General features: G+C 48.1%; 1 pseudogene; it reads left to right on the forward strand.

Annotated features, from left to right (window-relative positions):
• The first annotated feature begins 1,723 nt into the window (after positions 1-1,723).
• Positions 1,724-21,204, forward strand: LOC117063334 (annotated as a pseudogene).
• The last annotated feature ends 3,211 nt before the right edge of the window (positions 21,205-24,415 follow it).

The following is a 24,415-nucleotide window of genomic DNA, read 5'->3' on the forward strand; positions in this document are numbered from 1 at the left end:
CTCCCCACCGTCTCTTACTGACCATCGGCCTCAAGTCCCGCATAGCCTGGAAACTGCAAAGCTGCCTGGAGCAAGAGGGGACGGGCAGCGAACGCACCAGCCAGGTGGCACCTGCTCCCACCAGACTGCAGGGTCACAGCGCCTGCCTCATGGAGCCGTTGTTATGCACAAGTACAGTGGGAAATCAATGCAGCTTTAGCTTTACTTTGGTGCTAAATTAACTTTATAACACTTGGTTATAACCTACATTAATTTTTACAGCAATTACTAAAGTAACAACTCATAATGCATTCATTTACCATATTCAGAAAAGCAACTGAAAAACCAAACACACAGCAGAATTTTATAGGACTGTAGTAGTTTTTGTTAGGCTGTCAAATTATTTTAAGCTCAAAATTAAAGTAATTAAATCTGTGACTCTCAACTGGGGGAGGTGGGCACACACAGAGAGGGGAAGTTAAAATCCTTTTTTTCTTCCAAACCTCATACAGACCCACTCGGCTGGTCATTTCCATTGCTGGAATTATGTCCTGTTCCTTAGGTTCAAAACAACTGCCTTCATGCCTATTAAAAATAATGTTTCTTCCTTTCCTGAGTGATTGTGAAATGAGCCATGGTGGCAAGGTAGGCACGAACAGAGGGAAACTGAGTCCATGTCCACATATGATGGTGGGCAAGAACAGAAGGAAATTGGGTCCACATCCACATTTGATGGTGGGTGAGAACAGAAGGTAACTAGGTCCACATCTATATTTGATGGTGGGCAAGAACAGAGGGAAACTGAATCCGTGTCCACATTTGATGGCGGGCAAGAACAGAGGGAAAGTGTGTCCAAGTCCACATTTGATAGTTAGCAAGGACAGGGGGAAGCTGGGTCCACGTCCACATTTGATGGTGGGAGAAAACGGGGGAAACTGGGTCAACGTCCACACTTGATGATGGGTGAGACCAGGGGGAAACTGAGTCCACGTCCACATTTGATGGTGGGAGAGAACAGGGGAAAACTCGGTCCACGTCCACATTTGATGGTGGCTTTTAATGCACTGCAGCCTGCGTCCCCTTGACCTTCACGAATTTTCAGGTAGTAAGAAAGCAATTTTTCTTATTGGAAAGGAGAAAACTAAGTGGCTGCAAATTAATATAATTTCCTTAAAGCAAAACAACAGAGAACCAACTTTGACTTTTTCCACATTACCCAGTAATTCTAAGACTCAGGGTTTTGTCATGTTACAGCAAATGCCGTTCATTAGGGGGCAATTGGGGAAGTCAGAACAGTGTGTGCTATTCAAATTCTCAATGAATAATTAACTCAAATGGGTTCAGAGTGCTAGAAAATGAAATTAATTTGTTTTTAGTTTAACTCCAAATCTGCAATCCCTTGCCAAATGATCCTCTATGTATCCTACATAAAAGACAGGGTCTTTCTGGCAGAAAACCACTGAAAGTTTTTATTTGCAGTAAGAGAAGCATGCCTTCTTATTATCAAACAGGTGTATGGCCCCCTTGCGGGGGGGTCAGCCATCACCTGCATCCCCGTGTGTCACGGTGTTGCCGCACACCATTAACGCATCAAAACGGAAAAGAAAATGTAAGCAGTGTTTGCTGTCCAAAGTTCACTTCAACAACTCCTTATGAAGGCACTTCTGAGCCTTTCCTCCTGCATCTGGGAGTTGCCAGCAACCCAGTTCCAGGAGAGAAAATAGCTCGACACCTCCTGCAGCCCATGGAGTCCTCTTGTTGGGACAAGGTCCCCCCAGGAGAGAGGAGCCCCCAGCAGGGTCCACACTGGAGGTCCTGGGGGTGGGTGGTGCTGGGGAGGCCATGCGGGGAGGGCTGTTCTCTCTTCCCTTCCCCTCAGGAGACAGCTGGCCCAAGGTGACACAGCACCGGATGGGATTTCAGTCTCAGGGACCACGGAGCCGGGGCTGTGGACCACACCAGCCCACGGCCACTGCATGCCCCAGACCAACACGAGAAGAGTGCAGACCAACAATACCTTCGTGTACGGTAGGTGCCACGGTTATCGTTCCTAAGAGAGTCCACAGCCACTTCTACCAGGTGCCCTCCACTCTTCCCCTGCCCCAGCTGGTCCCCCTGTGACAGCCGTGTCTCTGAGAACGGGGTGTGGAGCCAGGGGGAAAACACAAAATAAACCACCTGCTACTAGAAACGCCTCGCTGTCCTCAGGGAGCCGGTCCCGGAGCCAGCCTCGCTGTCCTCAAGGAGTCGATCCCGGGGCCAGCCTCGCTGGACTCAGGGAGTCGGTTCCAGGACCCCATGGACACCAAATCCAGGCACATTCAAGCCCCACAGGTGGACCTGCCGAACCTGCGTGTACAAAGAGTCGGCCCTCCGACACGCGTTTCACGTGGCAGAACACTGTATTTTCTCCCTGAGTTTGGTTGAAAAAATCCACCTATAAGTTGACCCGCAAAGCTCAAGCTTGTGTTGGACAAGAGTCAACTGTATGCAATTGGCACTGATTCCTACCAACAATATCCAAATCTTACCATGACCAGCACGATAAACAGAATGAGCAAAATTTAAAAACTAAAGCAGAGTTTTTTCCTGCTAGTTGGCGCGCTGCGCATCCCCTGTGGGAAAGACCACACTGGCTGCTGACCAGAGTCCACCGGCCTCTTCCTCCATCCTGAGGGCATCTTCCTCCATCCTGACAGCAGCCTGGGCTCACCTCAGTCCCAGGGCGGGGGAAGGGGACGCACTGTGCACCCTCCCAGCTCTCCTCCGCCCCTTCCCTCAGGCTGGCCCAAGAGCAGCCTGGACAGTCAGGTGCTGGGGACACTGAGCTGCCCCTCCTCGGCCCACAGCCTCAGGCCACCTGTCTCATCTGTGACTGAGAAACAGAGCTGCAGTTGGAGGTGGGAGGTGGGACACCCTGGGATCTACGCATGGCCAGGCTGAGCTGCTCTGATCACTCAGGCTTCACTTTCATCACTTGCTCTACCAAATAAACTAGAATGAAATACGCCACATCCTCCTTTCCATGCTCCCAAGCCTCCCATCCCACTTCCCGGCGCTGACCCCATAAGAACACTTTGTGCATCTTTCCAGGTATTTTCTATCCTCCTCAAGCACAGAACCACATTCAGAGTGAATTTTTATTTATTTATTTTGACAGAAATGGCACCAGGACAGATGATGATTTTTTTGTACCATTTCTTTACTTTCTTGGGCATTTTCCGCACCAGGACAGATGGGCTCTGCTCTCCTTCCTCCCCGCCCAAAGCTGCCCCACAGCAGCCACACACAGAGCTGTAAACCCTCGCAAGACTGTGGGTGTCTCGGGGTGCCCCACGTACCCAAAGACCAAGGGCTCACAGATCCACGTTGTCCAACAACACTTCAGACATGGCCTCGAGCCTGGGAACCCTGCTGGCCAGCCCAGGCCAGCAACAGAATAGAGGTGTGAGAAGTAACATCTGCACTTCTTTAAAAAAAAAAAAAAAAAAGGCAGATATTCAGTGCCACATTGAAAATGGTCATGGTGGCCAGGCACAGTGGCTCATGTGTGTAATGCCAGCACTTTGGGAGGCCAAGGTTGGCAGATCACTTGAGGTCAGGAGTTCAAGACCAGCCTGGCCAACACGGTGAGACCCCTGTCTCTACTAAAAATACAAAAATCAGCCAGGCATGGTGGCACATGCTGTAATCCCAGCTACTAGGGGGGCTGAGGCAAGAGAATTGCTCGAACTGAAAGGCAGAGGTTGCAGTGAGTGGAGGTTGCAGTGAGCCAAGATCATGACACTGCACTTCAATCTGGACGACAGAGCAAGACTCCATCTCAAAAAAACAAAAACAGGCCAGGCACAGTGGCTCACGCCTGCAATCCCAGCACTTCAGGAGGCCAAGGCGGGTGGATCACAATGTCAGGAGATCGAGACCATCCCGTTAACACCGTGAAACCCTGTCTCTACTAAAAATACAAAAAATTTAGCAGGCGTGGTGCGGGCACCTGTAGTCCCAGCTACTCGGGAGGCTGAGGCAGGAGAATGGCGTGAACCCGGGAGGCGGAGCTTTCAGTGAGCCTGGATCGCGCCACTGCACTCCAGCTGGGTGACAGAGAGAGACTCCATCTCAAAACAAATAACAACAACAACAACAAAAACACAGAAACTCGTGGAACAAGCCCTTGCCCCACTTCATGTCAGCTGTGCTGTGCCACCCAGGAGCATGGCAAGCTCAAAGAGTCATCCACCTGCCTTGCGTAAACGATGCCACTACTCGAATCACAGAGACTGAGATTCCCTAGCCCTCGCCATGTGCATGTCACTCACAAGCAGGCATGAGGACCCCGGCAATTCACAGGGAATCCCTCTGGCCATCCGATGACCATCCATTCATAAATAAAAAGCATTCATTCCAGCTGGGTTGCAGAGGTGTACACATCAATACTTGTGACTGTTCACAAATGTTCCGCTTGAGGATGGAGTGACGTTACAGAATTGGGAAGAACTTCACAGACACACGAGGGGTGCATTTAAGGAAAAAGTATAAGGAAAAGGTGAGAAAATGGAATATGCTAACCTCTGTCTTTTCATCACCCTCTAAATCTTATGATTCCAGTTCTGTTCATTCTGCAGTGAAAAATAACCACTGATTCACATTCAGACACAAGGTGGCTTAGGAAACTGTGGCTGTTTTACAAAGATGAAACATTTTAGAAGATCAGGATTCCATGAACGTACTTACTTACAGAGAGAAGAGACTGGGAGTCACACATCAACTTACCAAGGCTGTCCCGAAGTCCAGGAGCCCCTTAGGAGAACAGAGAATGTGCAGCCTCCACAGACCAACGCAGGTGGCTGGGCCAAGAGTGGGGACGGGGAGGCTGCAGGAGGCTTGCAGAGGGAGCTGTACCGCCAGCCTCTCGCAGAAATTCCTAATTAAACCTGACAGCAACTCTGTTCAGTGAATTGTCTCCTGGTCACTAAGAAGAGTGAAGCTGTTGAAAGCCTACAGCCAACCCTCTGGATAACAGTTGAGATGTATTTTAGAGAAGGAAATGATCCTGTCACGATCCCAGACCTGCCCACAGCTGCAAGCATGTCCTGGGAGTGCGGCTTCTTGCTCTGTCAGCACCAGAGCGCACCGTAGAGTCACACGGGTTCTGCCCGACATTCCCACTTCAGGGAGTCTGGGCAGGTGCAGTTGAAACACCCAGGGGGCAACCCCCACCCCCACTTCTCAAAAGTACATGCAGAGGCAGACAGAATGAAACACGGCCCCCAAACCTCAGACGTACGGTTCAGCAACACGGCCCACCATAGAGCCACATGGGCTCTGCCCGATGCCCGCAATTCACAGAGTCCGGGCAGGTCCAGCTGAAACAGCACCTGGGGGGCAACCTCCAACCCCACTTCTCCAAAGTACATGCAGAGGCAGACAGAATAAAACACGGCCCCCGAGCCTCAGACATCAAGTTTGGCACGGGCATCTGTGAAACAAGAACAAAAGTTGCATAGGAAAGTGAGCACAAAAATGAAAAAAATAACAGAAGTACAGTGAAGATGGATGACATGGGGAGGATTGTGAGGAAGTTGAGAAAGGGACTGAGGACCTGAAGGGGCACATACGGGCTGGACATTCCCGACAAGGTAACAAAAACACCTCTGGATGAGGTGGGACATCATCTTCATTATGAAAATAAAGGGGAAAAGCCTGAAAACATCAGTTTCCTACCACAAAGCAAAAATCAAACTGGCTTCAGACTTCTCCTCTACAACACTGGATTCCAAAAGATGAGGATGTGGCATCCGTGGGGTCTTGAGGGAGAGCTGGCACAAACGTCCCAGAGCTGCCGTCTCCAGAAGCAGCTGAAACAGCCTCAGATCCAGCAAACTCTTGTCTTGAAAAATCTATCAGAGTACACCCCCTTATCAAAGGGACGCATGGCTGCAGGGGTTGTGGTGTAAGGCGATTTAGAAATCTTACTCCGTGCAGACCCTAAACTTGGGAGGCTGCTGGTCACACCCTGGGAGGACCTCAGTCAGCGGGAAGCCCTGTGCCTCCTCTCTGCTCTATCTCTAATGCCAAGAAACATTTTATGCATAAAATTACGTTATTTCCAATTTGTTAAATTGTATATATTAAGTCCATAAAGAGACCAAGAAAATGTATAAAAACATTGATGACTTCACCGTGGTATTATAATTAATTTTTAAGCAAAACATGTTGTCTAAATTTTCCAGACTGAAAAAATACTCTTTTTAGCAAGAAAGGTGCTTTTAAAGTCACCATAAACAATTATATATCCATCCTACGAACGTGGTCTTAAAATAAAAAGTGAAGAGCAAAAACAGCAGAAGGAAGTGCATGAATATGTTGATAACGTTTATCTCTGAATGGGGGGGGGGCTGTTTTGCCTTCCATTTCCTATGTTTGAAGTGTCACCTCTGTAATGTAATAATAGGGCAAACACAATAGTTGAGGAAACACTGCCGCCCACTAGGACATAAACCAAGTCTCCTCCAAAATGCTGCGACCCCAACCTCAGATTTTATCTTTTAAATCAGCTAGGTTTTCTCCCCTAAAAAGAAGCATATTGTATCATACTCTTTAAAGTTAGGTGACTTAACAGGCATACAGACTTAAACACCTTCTGGAAAGGTGATGTGTAAAGTTTAACTAAGATTTGCTTTGTTCTGAAAAGAGCAGGGGCACGTTCCCAGGTGAGGGGACTCCAGGAAACACTGGCTGTGTCCGATGGGCCCTCACCTGGAGAAACAAGCGCTGGACGCCTCCACCCTCCACCTGGACTCAGCAGGAAAGGGGTGCAGAGCTGAAGACAGACTCGTCTATAAAAACCCCAAGGGCTGTTTCCAGGAGCTACTCACTGCCCCGTGCCGCGGCCCCCTGCCCCCCTGTGTAGGTACCGGAGCTGCTGTCCAGCCTTCCCCAGGCTCTCCACGCCTCCTTCCACCCCACGTCAACCTGCACCACCCAACTCCCCACCGTCTCTTACTGACCATCGGCCTCAAGTCCCGCATAGCCTGGAAACTGCAAAGCTGCCTGGGAGCAAGAGGGGACGGGCAGCGAACGCACCAGCCAGGTGGCACCTGCTCCCACCAGACTGCAGGGTCACAGCGCCTGCCTCATGGAGCCGTTGTTATGCACAAGTACAGTGGGAAATCAATGCAGCTTTAGCTTTACTTTGGTGCTAAATTAACTTTATAACACTTGGTTATAACCTACATTAATTTTTACAGCAATTACTAAAGTAACAACTCATAATGCATTCATTTACCATATTCAGAAAAGCAACTGAAAAACCAAACACACAGCAGAATTTTATAGGACTGTAGTAGTTTTTGTTAGGCTGTCAAATTATTTTAAGCTCAAAATTAAAGTAATTAAATCTGTGACTCTCAACTGGGGGAGGTGGGCACACACAGAGAGGGGAAGTTAAAATCCTTTTTTTCTTCCAAACCTCATACAGACCCACTCGGCTGGTCATTTCCATTGCTGGAATTATGTCCTGTTCCTTAGGTTCAAAACAACTGCCTTCATGCCTATTAAAAATAATGTTTCTTCCTTTCCTGAGTGATTGTGAAATGAGCCATGGTGGCAAGGTAGGCACGAACAGAGGGAAACTGAGTCCATGTCCACATATGATGGTGGGCAAGAACAGAAGGAAATTGGGTCCACATCCACATTTGATGGTGGGTGAGAACAGAAGGTAACTAGGTCCACATCTATATTTGATGGTGGGCAAGAACAGAGGGAAACTGAATCCGTGTCCACATTTGATGGCGGGCAAGAACAGAGGGAAAGTGTGTCCAAGTCCACATTTGATAGTTAGCAAGGACAGGGGGAAGCTGGGTCCACGTCCACATTTGATGGTGGGAGAAAACGGGGGAAACTGGGTCAACGTCCACACTTGATGATGGGTGAGACCAGGGGGAAACTGAGTCCACGTCCACATTTGATGGTGGGAGAGAACAGGGGAAAACTCGGTCCACGTCCACATTTGATGGTGGCTTTTAATGCACTGCAGCCTGCGTCCCCTTGACCTTCACGAATTTTCAGGTAGTAAGAAAGCAATTTTTCTTATTGGAAAGGAGAAAACTAAGTGGCTGCAAATTAATATAATTTCCTTAAAGCAAAACAACAGAGAACCAACTTTGACTTTTTCCACATTACCCAGTAATTCTAAGACTCAGGGTTTTGTCATGTTACAGCAAATGCCGTTCATTAGGGGGCAATTGGGGAAGTCAGAACAGTGTGTGCTATTCAAATTCTCAATGAATAATTAACTCAAATGGGTTCAGAGTGCTAGAAAATGAAATTAATTTGTTTTTAGTTTAACTCCAAATCTGCAATCCCTTGCCAAATGATCCTCTATGTATCCCTACATAAAGGACAGGGTCTTTCTGGCAGAAAACCATTAAAAGTTTTTATTTGCAGTAAGAGAAGCATGCCTTCTTATTATCAAACAGGTGTATGGCCCCCTTGCGGGGGGGTCAGCCATCACCTGCATCCCCGTGTGTCATGGTGTTGCCGCACACCATTAACGCATCAAAACGGAAAAGGAAATGTAAGCAGTGTTTGCTGTCCAAAGTTCACGTCGACAACTCCTTATTATGAAGGCACTTCTGAGCCTTTCCTCCTGCATCTGGGTTAGGGTTAGCAACCCAGTTCCAGGAGAGAAAATAGCTCGACACCTCCTGCAGCCCATGGAGTCCTCTTGTTGGGACAAGGTCCCCCCAGGAGAGAGGAGCCCCCAGCAGGGTCCACACTGGAGGTCCTGGGGGTGGGTGGTGCTGGGGAGGCCATGCGGGGAGGGCTGTTCTCTCTTCCCTTCCCCTCAGGAGACAGCTGGCCCAAGGTGACACAGCACCGGATGGGATTTCAGTCTCAGGGACCACGGAGCCCGGGGCTGTGGACCACACCAGCCCACGGCCACTGCATGCCCCAGACCAACACGAGAAGAGTGCAGACCAACAATACCTTCGTGTACGGTAGGTGCCACGGTTATCGTTCCTAAGAGAGTCCACAGCCACTTCTACCAGGTGCCCTCCACTCTTCCCCTGCCCCAGCTGGTCCCCCTGTGACAGCCGTGTCTCTGAGAACGGGGTGTGGAGCCAGGGGGAAAACACAAAATAAACCACCTGCTACTAGAAACGCCTCGCTGTCCTCAGGGAGCCGGTCCCGGAGCCAGCCTCGCTGTCCTCAAGGAGTCGATCCCGGGGCCAGCCTCGCTGGACTCAGGGAGTCGGTTCCAGGACCCCATGGACACCAAATCCAGGCACATTCAAGCCCCACAGGTGGACCTGCCGAACCTGCGTGTACAAAGAGTCGGCCCTCCGACACGCGTTTCACGTGGCAGAACACTGTATTTTCTCCCTGAGTTTGGTTGAAAAAATCCACTATAAGTTGACCCGCAAAGCTCAAGCTTGTGTTGGACAAGAGTCAACTGTATGCAATTGGCACTGATTCCTACCAACAATATCCAAATCTTACCATGACCAGCACGATAAACAGAATGAGCAAAATTTAAAAACTAAAGCAGAGTTTTTTCCTGCTAGTTGGCGCGCTGCGCATCCCCTGTGGGAAAGACCACACTGGCTGCTGACCAGAGTCCACCGGCCTCTTCCTCCATCCTGAGGGCATCTTCCTCCATCCTGACAGCAGCCTGGGCTCACCTCAGTCCAGGGCGGGGGAAGGGGACGCACTGTGCACCCTCCCAGCTCTCCTCCGCCCCTTCCCTCAGGCTGGCCCAAGAGCAGCCTGGACAGTCAGGTGCTGGGGACACTGAGCTGCCCCTCCTCGGCCCACAGCCTCAGGCCACCTGTCTCATCTGTGACTGAGAAACAGAGCTGCAGTGGAGGTGGGAGGTGGGACACCCTGGGATCTACGCATGGCCAGGCTGAGCTGCTCTGATCACTCAGGCTTCACTTTCATCACTTGCTCTACCAAATAAACTAGAATGAAATACGCCACATCCTCCTTTCCATGCTCCCAAGCCTCCCATCCCACTTCCCGGCGCTGACCCCATAAGAACACTTTGTGCATCTTCCAGGTATTTTCTATCCTCCTCAAGCACAGAACCACATTCAGAGTGAATTTTTATTTATTTATTTTGACAGAAATGGCACCAGGACAGATGATGATTTTTTTGTACCATTTCTTTACTTTCTTGGGCATTTTCCGCACCAGGACAGATGGGCTCTGCTCTCCTTCCTCCCCGCCCAAAGCTGCCCCACAGCAGCCACACACAGAGCTGTAAACCCTCGCAAGACTGTGGGTGTCTCGGGGTGCCCCACGTACCCAAAGACCAAGGGCTCACAGATCCACGTTGTCCAACAACACTTCAGACATGGCCTCGAGCCTGGGAACCCTGCTGGCCAGCCCAGGCCAGCAACAGAATAGAGGTGTGAGAAGTAACATCTGCACTTCTTTAAAAAAAAAAAAAAAAAGGCAGATATTCAGTGCCACATTGAAAATGGTCATGGTGGCCAGGCACAGTGGCTCATGTGTGTAATGCCAGCACTTTGGGAGGCCAAGGTTGGCAGATCACTTGAGGTCAGGAGTTCAAGACCAGCCTGGCCAACACGGTGAGACCCCTGTCTCTACTAAAAATTCAAAAATTAGCTGGGTATGGCGGCAGGCACCTGTAATCCCAGCTACTCAGGAGGCTGAGACACAAGATTCTCTTGAGCCCTGGAAGCAGAGGTTGCAATGAGCTGAGATTATGCCACTGCAATCCAGCCTGGGTGACAGAGCAAGACTCTGTCTCAAAAATAAAAATAAATAATAACAAAAGAAAAAAATAGATATGCATTCCTAGTCCCTTGGAGCTGCAGCAACAAAGCTGGTGCTATATTTTGGGTGTTTCTAATCAATGTTTTCCATGAGCTACACTGCAAGTCTCAACCTTGACCCTGCTACAGTAATCATCTATTACAAATTAAAACAAGAACCATAACTCTGTCTCCTACTAAAATATTCTAATTGAGACATGTTAACAGAATACATTTCTTTGGGTGAGAAAGTATCCACCAGGGTGGGGAACAGACGGCCCACCGATTGTGCTGCGGCCCTAACCACCAAGGACTCACGAATCATCCACAGCAAGGCTGGTGACTCAAACAGAACACTAAATTGCTCTCTGACATTAATTCGTAAACCTTGAGAAACCAAAGTTCTCTTTGTAACAGACTTGAAAAAGGATGAAGTCAGAAGAAGCTCAGCAGAGATGCACCAACTCTTACCTGGGAGAGACACCTCTTGCTAATCACGTCTGGATTAACGGAAGTGCTAAAAGCATCTCTTCCAACAGGGACACAGACTGCAAACAGGAATGCCGTGAACACCTTCCCCAGATAACCCAGTCCTGACCCATCCACCCCTCAGGAGGTCCCCAGACAAGTCCAATAAGGAAATGACCCCACAGCAGATTCAGGTGCAGGCAGTGAGGGTAGTGGCGTCAGGGAATTCCGCCGTAAGCCTTGGCAGCACGCAGGGAGGTGTACCCAGCTGGACAGGTGAAGTCAAAAGTGCAGGATGATCTGGCCATTCCAAATATGCAGGGCATTCCAATTTTGTTAAAATGAAACGCAGCCTTTGAAAAGGCCCGGACTTCCCACAATGTGTGGTATTTATAGTGCGGAGGGCACTGTAGAGAAGTTATCAGAGGGGTCCTGACGGCAAGATCCACGGAGGCTCTGCCATGTGCCAGGCAGGAGACAACTATTTCCATAAAACACCTCATTTCACCCTACAGAGTCCACAGACTGCTCCACAGTCTCCCAGGCAAGAGTTGGTGCATCTCTGCTGAGCTACTTCTGACTTCATCCTTTCTCAACTGCTTCATGTTTCACCCTCCACAGAGTCCACAGACTGCTCCACATTTCACCCTACAGAGTCCACAGACTGCTCCACATTTCACCCTACAGAGTCCACAGACTTCTCCACATTTCACCCTACAGAGTCCACCGACTGCTTCACGTTTCACCCTACAGAGTCCACAGACTGCTCCACATTTCACCCTACAGAGTCCACAGACTTCTCCACATTTCACCCTACAGAGTCCACCGACTGCTTCACGTTTCACCCTACACAGAGTCTACAGACTGCTCCACATTTCACCCTACAGAGAGTCTACAGACTGCTCCACATTTCACCCTACACAGAGTACAGAGACTGCTTCACAGAATACTACCAAAGGGGACCCTCAAATGATCCCCAAGAAGTAATGAGCGCCTTAAAAGTAAGAAAGCCAACCTCCTCCCCCTCCCTTAACTCCCTCTCCTCATTTCCGCAGAACCAAAGAAATATGAAGGGCCACTGACGCCCCACTGAAGAACGCTCTCCTGCTGGTTACACTCTGTACATAGGGAGCACAACACTGCTCCGTGCTGCGTGAGGTTACTATTCTATACTACACTAGTACGATCTGTGTGTTCTATTCTATACTATTCCATTCTCTACGATAGAATACGACAGCTTCATTCTATACTATAAAATACTGTACCATCTCTTCTATTCTATTCTATTTTCTTCTATACGGAAAGGAGTTAGCCAGCTTGCTTTAGGCAGACAGTAAGGGAAGGGTCCCAGAGAGCCTCCAGCCCATGTTTTGTGCACCTAGGGGGACTTGCACGGGGGGCTCGCCTAAGCATGCTCATAGCAGACTAAGGGTCCCCATGCACACGGGGGAATGGGGTGGAACCACCAGAAATTTGCTCCTTAGACAGGGAGCCCGGCCCCATCAGCTTCTATATAAAAGCCCTTACAGTCAACTGGGAAGGGGGCGACCAGCAACCTGCTCTCAGGACCCCTCTTTTCACTGAGAGCTTAACTTTTAGCTTAATAAGTTCCACTGCACTCACTCTTCGATGTCCCCGTGCCTGTTTCTTCCTGGTCATGAGACAAGAACCTGGACCCAGCTGAGCTAAAGAGCAAAACTCCTGCATCAGTGCTACAGAACACTATCCTCTCTGTTCTGTGCCATGCGACTCTACTATTCCACACCACACTACGTAATATTAATACTATGCTGTGTGTTCTAATCTAGACTGTATTATGCTGTGCAATACTACGTCATTAGTTCAACTGTATACTCTACAATACTATCCCACTTCTTCTATTCTAGACCATGTAATACTATTTGTCCTATTGTATACTATACTACATAATGTTACACTGTTTCTTCTATTCTATGCTACCCTATATAACATTATACTATTTGTTCTATTCTGCGCTACTCTATATAATTCTATTCTGTGTGTTCCATTCTATACAATACCTTGCATCATTTTACCATGTTCCACGATACAAGAGTAGAGTCAGTTATACTTTCATAATCTCTTTTCCAAGCTCTTACCCAGTAAGAAATGTGATGTTTTACTATGCCTCACATGAATGCACATTTCATGATAATCAATGCCATTTCCTATGGTTATAGAATTCTGTCTCTATGATTCTATTGATACGGCTTCTTTGGGCTTTTCTGTAAGTCCTCTGCAGTGTCCGGTTTCCTAGTGAAAAGATGACTAAGGTTCCGATAAGATCCTACAAAACCAGCATTCACACAGGCTCACCTGTGTGCACACTGCTGGACTCCGTGTTGAAGGAGTGACAGGAAGACAGACGGCTGTCGGTCGATGGAAGGCAACAAGCACAGAGTAGATTCCAGAACTGAGACATGTACCAAGGCTCTTGCACAGCTGAGGGTCGATCCCAATTCTAGCCTCTCACAGAAAGGCAGAGGAGACTTAGCACAAAGAGCATGGAACTTTGCTTTCATAAAGCAAAGGCTTACCATCCACTGTGAGGAGCTCAAGGAGAAATGGCAGTAGGCTCTACTAATAACTACTGCTTTAAAAAATGGAAGGGAGGGCCGGGCGCGGTGGCTCAAGCCTGTAATCCCAGCACTTTGGGAGGCCGAGGTGGGCGGATCACGAGGTCAGGAGATCGAGACCATCCTGGCTAACACTGTGAAACCCCGTCTCTACTAAAAAAATACAAAAAACTAGCCGGGCGAGGTGGCGGGCGCCTGTAGTCCCAGCTACTCGGAGGCTGAGGCAGGAGAATGGCGGTAAACCCGGGAGGCGGAGCTTGCAGTGAGCTGAGATCCAGCCACTGCACTCCAGCCCGGGCGACAGAGCGAGACTCCGTCTCAAAAAAAAAAAAAAAAAAAAAAGGAAGGGGGCTGACTCTCTTTTCGGACTCAGCCCGCCTGTACCCAGGTGAAGTAAACAGCCATGTTGCTCACACAAAGCCTGTTTGGTGGTCTCTTCACACAGATGCGCATGTCATTTTGGTGCTGTGACTCGGATCAGGGGACCTCCCTTGGGAGATCAATCCCCTGTCCTCCTGCTCTTTACTCTGTGAGAAAGATCTACTTACGACCTCTGGTGGAGACCAACCAGCCCAAGGAACATCTCACCAATTTTAAATTGGGTAAGCAGCCTCTTTTTACCATCTTCTCCAACCTCTCTCACTATCGCTCGACCTCTTTCTCCTTTCAATCTTTGCGCCACCCTTCAATCTCTCCCTTCTCTTAATTTCAATTCCTTTCATTTTCTGGTAGAGACAAAGGAGACACGTTTTATCCACGAACCCAAAACGCCGGCGCCGGGTCATAGACTGAGGAAGGCAGCCTTCCGTTGGTGTTTAATCATTGCAGGGACGCCTCTCTGATTACTCACCCACGTTTCAGAGGTGTCTGACCACGCTGCAGGGACGCCTTCCTTGGTCCTTCATCCTTAGTGGCAAGCCCAGCTTTTCTGGGGGAGGGGCAAGCACCTCGACCCCCTTCTCTCCCTGTCTCTACCCCTTCTCTGCTTTTCTGGGGGAGGGGCAAGAACCCCGACCTCTTAATTTTGCACCCCATTCCATTACTTCCACTCCCCGACCCCTTTCCTGCTTTTCTGGGGGGCAAGAAACCCCGAACTCCTTTTGTGTCTCTACTCTCGCTTTTTTCTGTGCTTGCCTCTTTCACTATGGGCAACCTTACACCCTCCGTTCCTCCTTCTTCTCCCTTAGCCTGTGTTCTCAAGAACTTAAAACCTCTTCAACTCACACCTGACCTAAAACCTAAATGCCTTATTTTCTTCTACGATGCCGCTTAACCCCAATACCATTTCAACAGTAGTTCCAAAGAGCCAGAAAATGGCACTTTCGATTTTTCCATCCTACAAGATCTAAATAATTCTTGTCCTAAAATGGGCAACTGGTCTGAGGCGCCTCACGTCCAGGCATTCTTTTACACATCGGTCCCTCCCTAATCTCTGTTCCCAATGCAACTCGTCCCAAATCTTCCTTCTTTCCCTCCTGCCTGTCCCCTCAGTCCCAACCCCAAGCTTCGCTGAGTCTTTCCAGTCTTCCTTTTCTACAGACCCATGTGACCTCTGTCCTCCTCGCCAGGCCAAGTTAGGTCCCAATTTTTCCTCAGCCTCCACTATAATCCTTTTATCACCTCCCTTCCTCACACCCGGTCTGGCTTACAGTTTCATTCCTCGACCAACCCTCCCCCACCTACCCAGCAATTTCCTCTTAAAAAAGTGGCTAGGGCTGAAGGCATAGTCAAGGTTAATGCTCCTTTTTCTTTATTCGATCTCTCCCAAATCGGTGAGTGTTTAGGCTCTTTTTAATCAAATATAAAAACAGCCCAGTTCGTGGCCTGTTTAGCAGCAACCCTGAGACACTTTTCAGCCCTAGACCCTGAAAGGTCAGAAGGCTGTCTTATTCTTAATATATATTTTATTTTATTACACAATCTGCTCCCGACATTCAATAAAGCTCCAAAAATTAAATTCCGGCCCTCAAACCCCACAACAGGACTTAATGAACCTTGGACTTCAAGGTGTACAATAATAGAGTAGAGGCAGCCAAGTACCAACTTCTTTCTAAGTTGCAATTCCTTGTCCCCACTGTGAGACAAACCCCAGCCACATCTCCAGCACACAAGAACTTCCAAATGCCTGAACCACAGCTACCAGGGGTTCCTCCAGAACCTCCTCACCCAGGAGCTTCCTACAAGTGCCGGAAATCTGGCCACTGGGCCAAGGAATGCCCACAGCCCGGGATTCCTCCTAAGCCGTGTCCCATCTGTGTGGGACCCCACTGGAAGTCGGACTGTAAAACTCGCCCAGCAGCCACTCCCAGAGCCCCTGCAGCTCTGGCCCAAAGCTCTCTGACTGACTCCTTCCCACACATTCTCGGCTTAGCGGCTGAAGATTGACGCTGTCCCATCGCCTCGGAAGCTTCCTGGACCAACACAGACGCTTTGGATAACTCTTACAGTGGAGGGTATACGCCCAGATGGCCTGAAGTAACTGAAGAATCACAAGAAGTGCAAATGCCCTGCCCCGCCTTAATTGATGACATTCCACCACAAAAGAAGTGTAAATGACTGGTCCTTGCCTTAAGCGATGACATTATCTTGTGAAATTCCTTTTCCTGGCTCATTCTGGCTCAAAAAGCTCCCCCACTGAGCAGCCTGTGACCCCCACTCATGCCCACCAGAGAACAACACCCCTTTGACTGTAATTTTCCTTTACCTACCCAAATCCTATAAAACAGCCCCCTGACTCTCTTTTCGGACTCAGCCCGCCTGCACCCAGGTGAAATAAACAGCCACGTTGCTCAAAATAAAATAAAATAAAAATAAAAATAAAAATAAAAATAAAAAATGGAAGGGAGAGGGTACATTTTCACATGGGCCATGTGGAAAGTTGGCTGGACCTGACACTGGACCTCACGCTGGACCTGCCGCTGGACCTGCCCCTGGACCTGACGCTGGACCTGCCGCTGGACCTGTCCCGGGACCTGACACTGGACCTGCCACTCGGTCTGCTACTGGACTGCTAACAAATGCTGCAGATTTTTATGGAGAGAAAAATACAATGCGTCTGAGAGCAGCTGTCCCAGCTCTGGATGAAGCCGGCAGAAAAAGGAAGCAGCAGAGACGCTGGTATCATTCAGTGGGCAGAGTCAATGACCCTCCTCTAAGTCCAGCAAAGCTCAACCTGCATGTCTGCAACTAGAAATACCAATCGTAAGCCAGACCTCCTGGTAAATACCATTGACCCGCTGTAATTCTGTGTGATGTGTTATGTCCCATGTACAGGAAATCATTCACAAAGCCTTTAACCAGGAAGTACTAACATGACTTTTAATGCAATATAACAGCTTTGTACCCATTTAACATATATTTAACCCCAGTAGTATATTTAAATATATATTTTACAGAACATCAGGCATGTTTACCTAATGGCTCGAACTTTCACAACGTCTCTCTCCCTGAGAGGACAGCGGAGGATCCCATGCACTGTCTCCAGGAACATGCCGCTCCCAGAGAGGATTCACAAATCCAATGTGCACATGCATGCATGCACAGACACATATCACACACACACATACACATGGACACGCACACCTACATGCAATACATACATTCACACATGCACACACATTCACATAATCACATACTACCAACACATAACACATGCAGACACATTCACACAACACTCAAACACACACGCACAAGCATATGCACAACACTCAAACACACATGCGTATACATACACATTCTGACACACATACATATGTAAATGCGTAGACATAACATGCACAAATATACATGTATAACTATACACACAGGAGCATCCATGCATGCCCACTTGCACATATGTGCAGTCGTGCCTAAACATGTAACACATGCACACACATACTGCAACACAAATACACATGCACACATATACACATGCATGCACATGTACATTACACACAAAGGCACACATACATGCACAACACATATACATGCAATACACACTTTCATACACAGAAATGCAAACACACATACATATACACACTCCTCAAAGACCCCATTATTCAATTCTAAACAAAGGGGTTATCCCCCAAATGTACCTTCTCATAATTAATAAGCTCTACTGCACATTTCTTGTTTCAAATACTGAGGTCTCACACACAGCACACACACATTTATACTCCAATACGTGTGAACATATAAATAGAAATAGGCACACGTGCACGAAGACCCTCTTCTGTAAAGGTATTCTCAAACTTGAACTGAACGAATTCTGCTAATTCTAGTCAGAGTCAGCAAAGACATATATTTGACCTCGGAATGAATATACTCGTTCTTTTCGTTACCCCTGGCAACAGCAAGAATGTAAAACAGAGGTGTGTGATACGATGCCACTTATTCAATCCCACTTCCTGGGATCTGACCCGCTTGTAATAGCGTTCCTGTCTGAGTGATTTCCTTCTGACTCAAATCATGAGATAATTTCTTCCCTTCCTGCTTTCTCTTTCCCAGGCCTTTTCACTACCCTTTCATCATCTCGGAAACTAAATCATAGTTGTCGAAATGGAAGGCAAAGAAACAGCCTTAGGAGAGAATCCCACAGTGGAATGGACCCGAGAGAGGAAAAAATATTCTTTTTGAAAATGTACAAAAGAAAAAGTCAAGAGGCCTGGGTTCCCTCTCAAGACAGAAACAGACGTCGGCAAAGCAGGTGGCTCCGCACAGTTCAGCTCTGTGTATGAAACACATTCTAGTCCTTGTCCTTGTTTCAAGTTCTCTGTATGAAACAGATTCTAGCCCTTGTCCCTGTTTCATGATGTTGCAGTGAAGGAAACAAAACAGACAAAGGGAACAGGCTGAAGAAAAGGATTTTAAAAGGATGACTTTTAAAATGTGCACCTGCTTTTCAAGGGCACAATGAGGACACTTTCAAGTATGTTAAAGCTGATTTATAAGAGACGGGTATAAAGACTCTACAAGGTCATTAGACTTTAGGCTTACAAAGAAAACAAATCACATTCTCCTAGCATCACGAGTCAGGTGTTCCACAAATACTAACAATAGCCACCGCAACGGGATCCACTATGAGGGGTCAAAACATAACTCATGAAGCATGGCCGAGAGCTCCTATAACCTGATTTCTAGGAATCTAATCTTAAACATCCTCAGAGCTAGCACATCACAAAAACACAGAGCTCCAAATGCCGTAACACAAGTGCTAACAACACCTAGTTAAAAATGTACGAGGCATTTCAGGCAAAAATCTCAGAATCAGAAGAACACAAGTTTCATAAGTTCTTCAAAAGCTGGTGCTGGTTGAGGCTCTTCTGCAGACTTCAACAAAAGACACGCTAGAATTAGCCATTGCCGGTAACCCTGAGGCAACACGCAGTGTTCGGAAAAGCACAAGGCCTGCTCCGGGCTTCAGACCCCTGGGAACTTTCTCTGGACCACATCGAGTGGATGACTTTGAGAACTCAAAATAACCAACAACCACTCCATGAACAGAGAAAGAAGACTGCAGCCTCCCTGAGGACCTGGCTTCATGCCTGCCCCCTTTCTTCCGGATACCTTTGCCCTTCCTGGCTCCTTCCTCCTCCTGGAGACGCTCTGGGTTCAGGCCCCTCTCCAGCTGTGTCTCGGTCCACGGCTGGCTGCCCGTGTGAAGCACCAGGCCTTGAAGGGCCATCTCCACCTGCTCCCTGCACTTCCCACCCACTTCCGCCGAGACCCCCAAGCTCTGGCTGCTCTCAGGGATCAGGGCACCCAGGCTCCACTCTCAGGCTCCAAGTGGAGTCCTGCCCGCCAGTTTTCAGTAACACTTGGGACTTTGTCCTGGAAACTCTCAGCTCTGGGCTTTAGTGAACTGCGCCATCCAGCTCTTCCCTGGACTCTAAGCAGGACCTTTTCTGGGTCTTCCAACCCTTCCTCCATTTCCAAATGTGGGCTTTCCTTTGGCCTCCTCCCTCCAGACATGTACGCCTCACACTCTGGCTACTTGACCTGCACTTCTACCTAAGAGGCTCCCAAATGCACCCTGCTCCAGATTTTCCCCAAGCCTCCTCCTGTACTTCCAAACTCGCAGCTTGCAGTGGTGTCTCTAAGTATCTCCGAGTCAGATCCACACTTGCTTCTCCTCCTGATTTCCGGCAAAGCGCAACGCCGACCACGGGGTGCAGACTCGCAGCTTCATCTGCCTTCCTGCACTCCCTCTTCCCCTCCTGACCCAGGCACCGAATCCCTCAGCTCACTGGCTGCCTTCTCTCCTCCTCTCGCCAGGGCGAGTGCCCTGTATGAGACTGCTCTGTCGTCCCCCCCACCCCCAGCTCCACGGCATGCCGCACATCAGAGGCGTGATTCTCTCCGAAACCCTCAGTGGCTCCCTAGTATCCGACAGGTAAGGACTTCCACATTCTGGCCCCAGTTTAACTTTCTGGCCTCAGATATGCACATGTATATTTTATCTATGCAAAGAGAGTACAGGCCTCACACCTGCTCTCATTCCTGGGCTCCTAGCTCCTCCTGAAGGTGCTGTATGAGGTACCTATGCACTTTCCAAACACTAACTGAATATGCACTTGGAGAACACTGACTTGAGAATTTGTGGCATTGCTGGATAACGTGGACAAAGTGAGAACTACACAGATGTGTGGATGCTGCCTTGCCCAGACCTCACTTACCCAGACACTCCCAGATGCTCAAGGTGAGCAGCCCCATTGGCGCACAGACAGGCGCAGGCTGCACCCCCACAGCTGGGCCCCGTGAGCTGAACTATAATCATGAAGCAGCTGTGTGCTCCTAAATCTGTTTATGCCGGTGTACTTGTTACACATTACTGAAACCAATAAAGTATGACTCCAAAGAGACAATCATTGTATGAAAACTAAGTTGGATGCCTTTCAAAGACTTAATAGAGGGGAATTTTTTTTTCATTGTAATCTTTTCTAAACTGCTATCAAATTAGGTATGGGCAAAAAATAAACACAATGTTTGAGGAAATAATTTTAAAGGTTTCAGATCTAACATATCTTGTTTCTCTTGTGTTGCCTGCCCATTCTCTTCTAGAAGAATCACAACTGTGGCAGGCCTGCGATGGCTGCGGTTGAGGAAAGAGGCCACACCCACAGCCAGTAGAACCACGCTCAGCAGCAGCCTAGCCCCGCGGAAGAGGCGTGAACACTCTCGGGAGAGGTGGATGTGCACTAACCGTTCCCAGCTCTGATCTCTTTGATTCACTGAATATGGTGATTGGTTTTATCTGAACGTCAGACAAAAGGGTATCTACGCCCAGGAAAGACTCTAAACACTCTGGACCCTGCTGGGGCAGATGGTGACCATGACCCAGTGATACCACTCTCCAGTGGGCAGCCAGCCCAGTCTCCTAATCGTAAAGGACATTCATAGCAACACTAGGAAAAAAGAACGCTACTCTTCTGATCGGAAAAGTGAAATTTAAAACATTAAATATACAGGTTCTAACTAAGAGGCAGATGGACCGGGCGCGGTGGCTCACGCCTATAATCCCAATCCCTTGTAAGGCCGAGGTGGGTGGATCATTTGAGGTCAGGAGTTCGAGACCAACCTGGCCAACATGGTGAAACCCCATCTCTACTAAAAATGCAAAAATTACCCGGATGTGTTGGCGGGCACCTGTCATCCCAGCTACTTAGGAGGCTGAGGCAGGAGAATTGCCTGAGCCCGGGAGGGTGAGGTTGCAGTGAGCCGAGATCATGCCACCCACTCCAGCCTGGGCAACACCTTCTCAAAAAAGTAAAAAAATAAAATAAAATAAAAGGCAGACAAACAAAAGAAGATTTCCTCTGATCTTAAAAACAGAAGTATTTGTTTCACAGCCTGGATAATTGAAGATCTGCATAGAAATCACCTAGGGCCCAGCCTCCCTCACAACAGACTGGGATAGAGGGAAGGAGGGCAGGAGGTGGGCCCCTTGTCCACGAGAGGCTCCTCCCGCCCCGTCCCCTTCCTCAGGAGGGCGGCCTGCCCAGTGCAGGCTCCGTTCACACCCACCTCCCTTCCCTGCAATCCACTCCAGCTGCTCACGACCAGTCAAGGGGGGGCGCTCTTCAGAGAGGAACAAACGGCTTCGGGGAGAGCCTGAACTCCCACATCCCAGGTGTGGTTTGCCAGGGAGCACAGAAGAAGGATGCAGGTCCCGAGAAGGAGGAGGCGCAGGAGGACGATGAGAGAGACAAGAGAGACAAGAGAGGCCGCCCAGCAGCGGGCTGAGTGCAGGATCTGGCTGAGGCCTCCTGGGGAGGGGCAGAGGCAAACATGCTGCTGCTTCTAGGCTGCTCAGGAGGATACAAGCTCGGAAGGGGCTGCAAGGCAGGACTCGCTGAGGAGAAGTCATGTGGATGCCCCGCCTCTCACACGGCACACACTGACAACATGCAGCTCACAAACAACACAACACGCACGTACAATGCGCTTATACAACACTGACAACACACAATGCACACAAACACACAACCTATACAACACATACCGAATACATGCAACTCACAACACAATATGCATTTATAACACACTCACGCAACACATCACCAATATATGCAACTCACAACACATGTACGTACAACACACTCATACACACATACAGCACACGTAACTCACATACAATACAACACGCACCTACAATGCACTCGTACAGCACTCATACATACACAACACACAACTCATATACAACATGTACATGCAACACACTCATACAACACACAACACTCATACAACACAACACACACCAACTCACAACATAACATGCACACATAACACTCACACAACATACACACGATACATACAACTCACGACATACACAAACAACACACTCATACAGCTCACGTACAACACATGCAACTCACGTTCAACACAACATGCACGTACAACACACACAACACACGCAACTCAATGCAACATTCACATACAACACGGTCATACAACACAACACTCATACAACATACACACAATACATGCAACTCACAACACAACATACACATACAACACACTCATACAACACATACAACACATGCAACTCACGCACAACACAACATGCACGTACAACATACTCATGCAACATATAACACATACAACATACACACAACACATGCAACTCAACACAAATACATGTAGAATGCACTCACAACACAACACTCATACAATACACAACACATGCAACTCACAAACACACGTACACACTCATACAACACACAACACTCAAACATACAATCAATGCAACTCAACACAATATACACATGCAACACACATACAACCCATGCAACTCACATACAACACAACACACTCATACAACACATTCATACAACACACACTGTACAGATTCTAAGTATGAAATACAAAACAGTACACGCACGGTTTCTAAAGTCTCATGAAAGCTTTTTCCAAAAAGGTCGTCCACCATCCAAACTGGTACCATGTCCTCATTTTCAGCTGCTGTTCAGATTCAAGCATTTTTATCATCCACTCTATGAATTATAATAATACAGCATACACCCATTTTTCATTTTACACCCACTTTGGTGTGGGGTGCTCCAAAACAGGGGCCAGGAGGCTCAGAGTCGTCCCTCGGAACAAAACACAACCCACACTCAGAGGCCAGGAAGGGAACTCGGGGGGGGCGACACACACTCTCTCATCTGCAGAGCTCTGCTTCAATTACTTCACACGGAACCGGGGCTGGAACGGGGTTGGTGAGGTACAGACATGGCAAACCGAGACGAAACTGGCAGGTGGAGAAAGATCGGCCAAAATCCAAGGAAAAATGCTGAACATTTTCCACAAGTAGTTCACACAACAGATGATGCTCGGGCTACTGAAAGTTTATTGAGAGGGGTCTTGCTCCAAAGAAAAAGTTCTCTCCCAAGGTTATCGAAGATTCACAGCAGACACCTGCCCCCAACACACCATCTGCTGAGGGCCTATGCGTCAAAAAGAAGATAAGACAGAAATAACAGTGCAGGGGGAGGAGAGCGGAGGGGACCGAGAACTCGGAACCAGTGAAGTGAACTCAGAAAACAAGTCTGTTTAAGTCCGTAGTAACAGTGTAGTGCTTTCACTGAACCTGCACTCAACACTGGAGAACCTCCCTGTGTTATGAAGATGATCTGAAAAATAACATTAATTCACAATGTAGAGTGATGATTCAGCCACAGAAAAAAAACTGATGGAATCCACTGCAAGTCACACTGTGTCTTTCTTTAAGGTGGTTTATGGTGCAGAAAAGAGGCAGCTTGAGATCTAAAATACTTAAACTGGCAGACACCTTGTTTCCCTGAATTCTCACAACAGTGGCACCAGCTAGGGTAAGACAGAGTGGCTTTCAGAGCTTCCAGAACAGCAGAACAGATCAATCATAAATATGCAAAAGTCATCTGAAGACAGAATTCATATTCCACGTTTTCCCTTAAACTAGTCATGTGATTTCCAATAAGTGGGAAACATTCACACCAATTTTTATAAGAAAGTTCAATGTGAACACATAGTACAGAACACTATCTTTGTTTTGGAATTTATTGATTTAATATGACAATTTCAATTGCCTTTAGGGATTCCTGATATTGAATGCTCATCTTTATTAATGATGAGCTA

This window comes from Trachypithecus francoisi, unplaced genomic scaffold, assembly GCF_009764315.1.
Source record: "Trachypithecus francoisi isolate TF-2019V2 unplaced genomic scaffold, Tfra_2.0 Lachesis_group18, whole genome shotgun sequence".
Lineage (NCBI taxonomy): Eukaryota > Metazoa > Chordata > Mammalia > Primates > Cercopithecidae > Trachypithecus > Trachypithecus francoisi.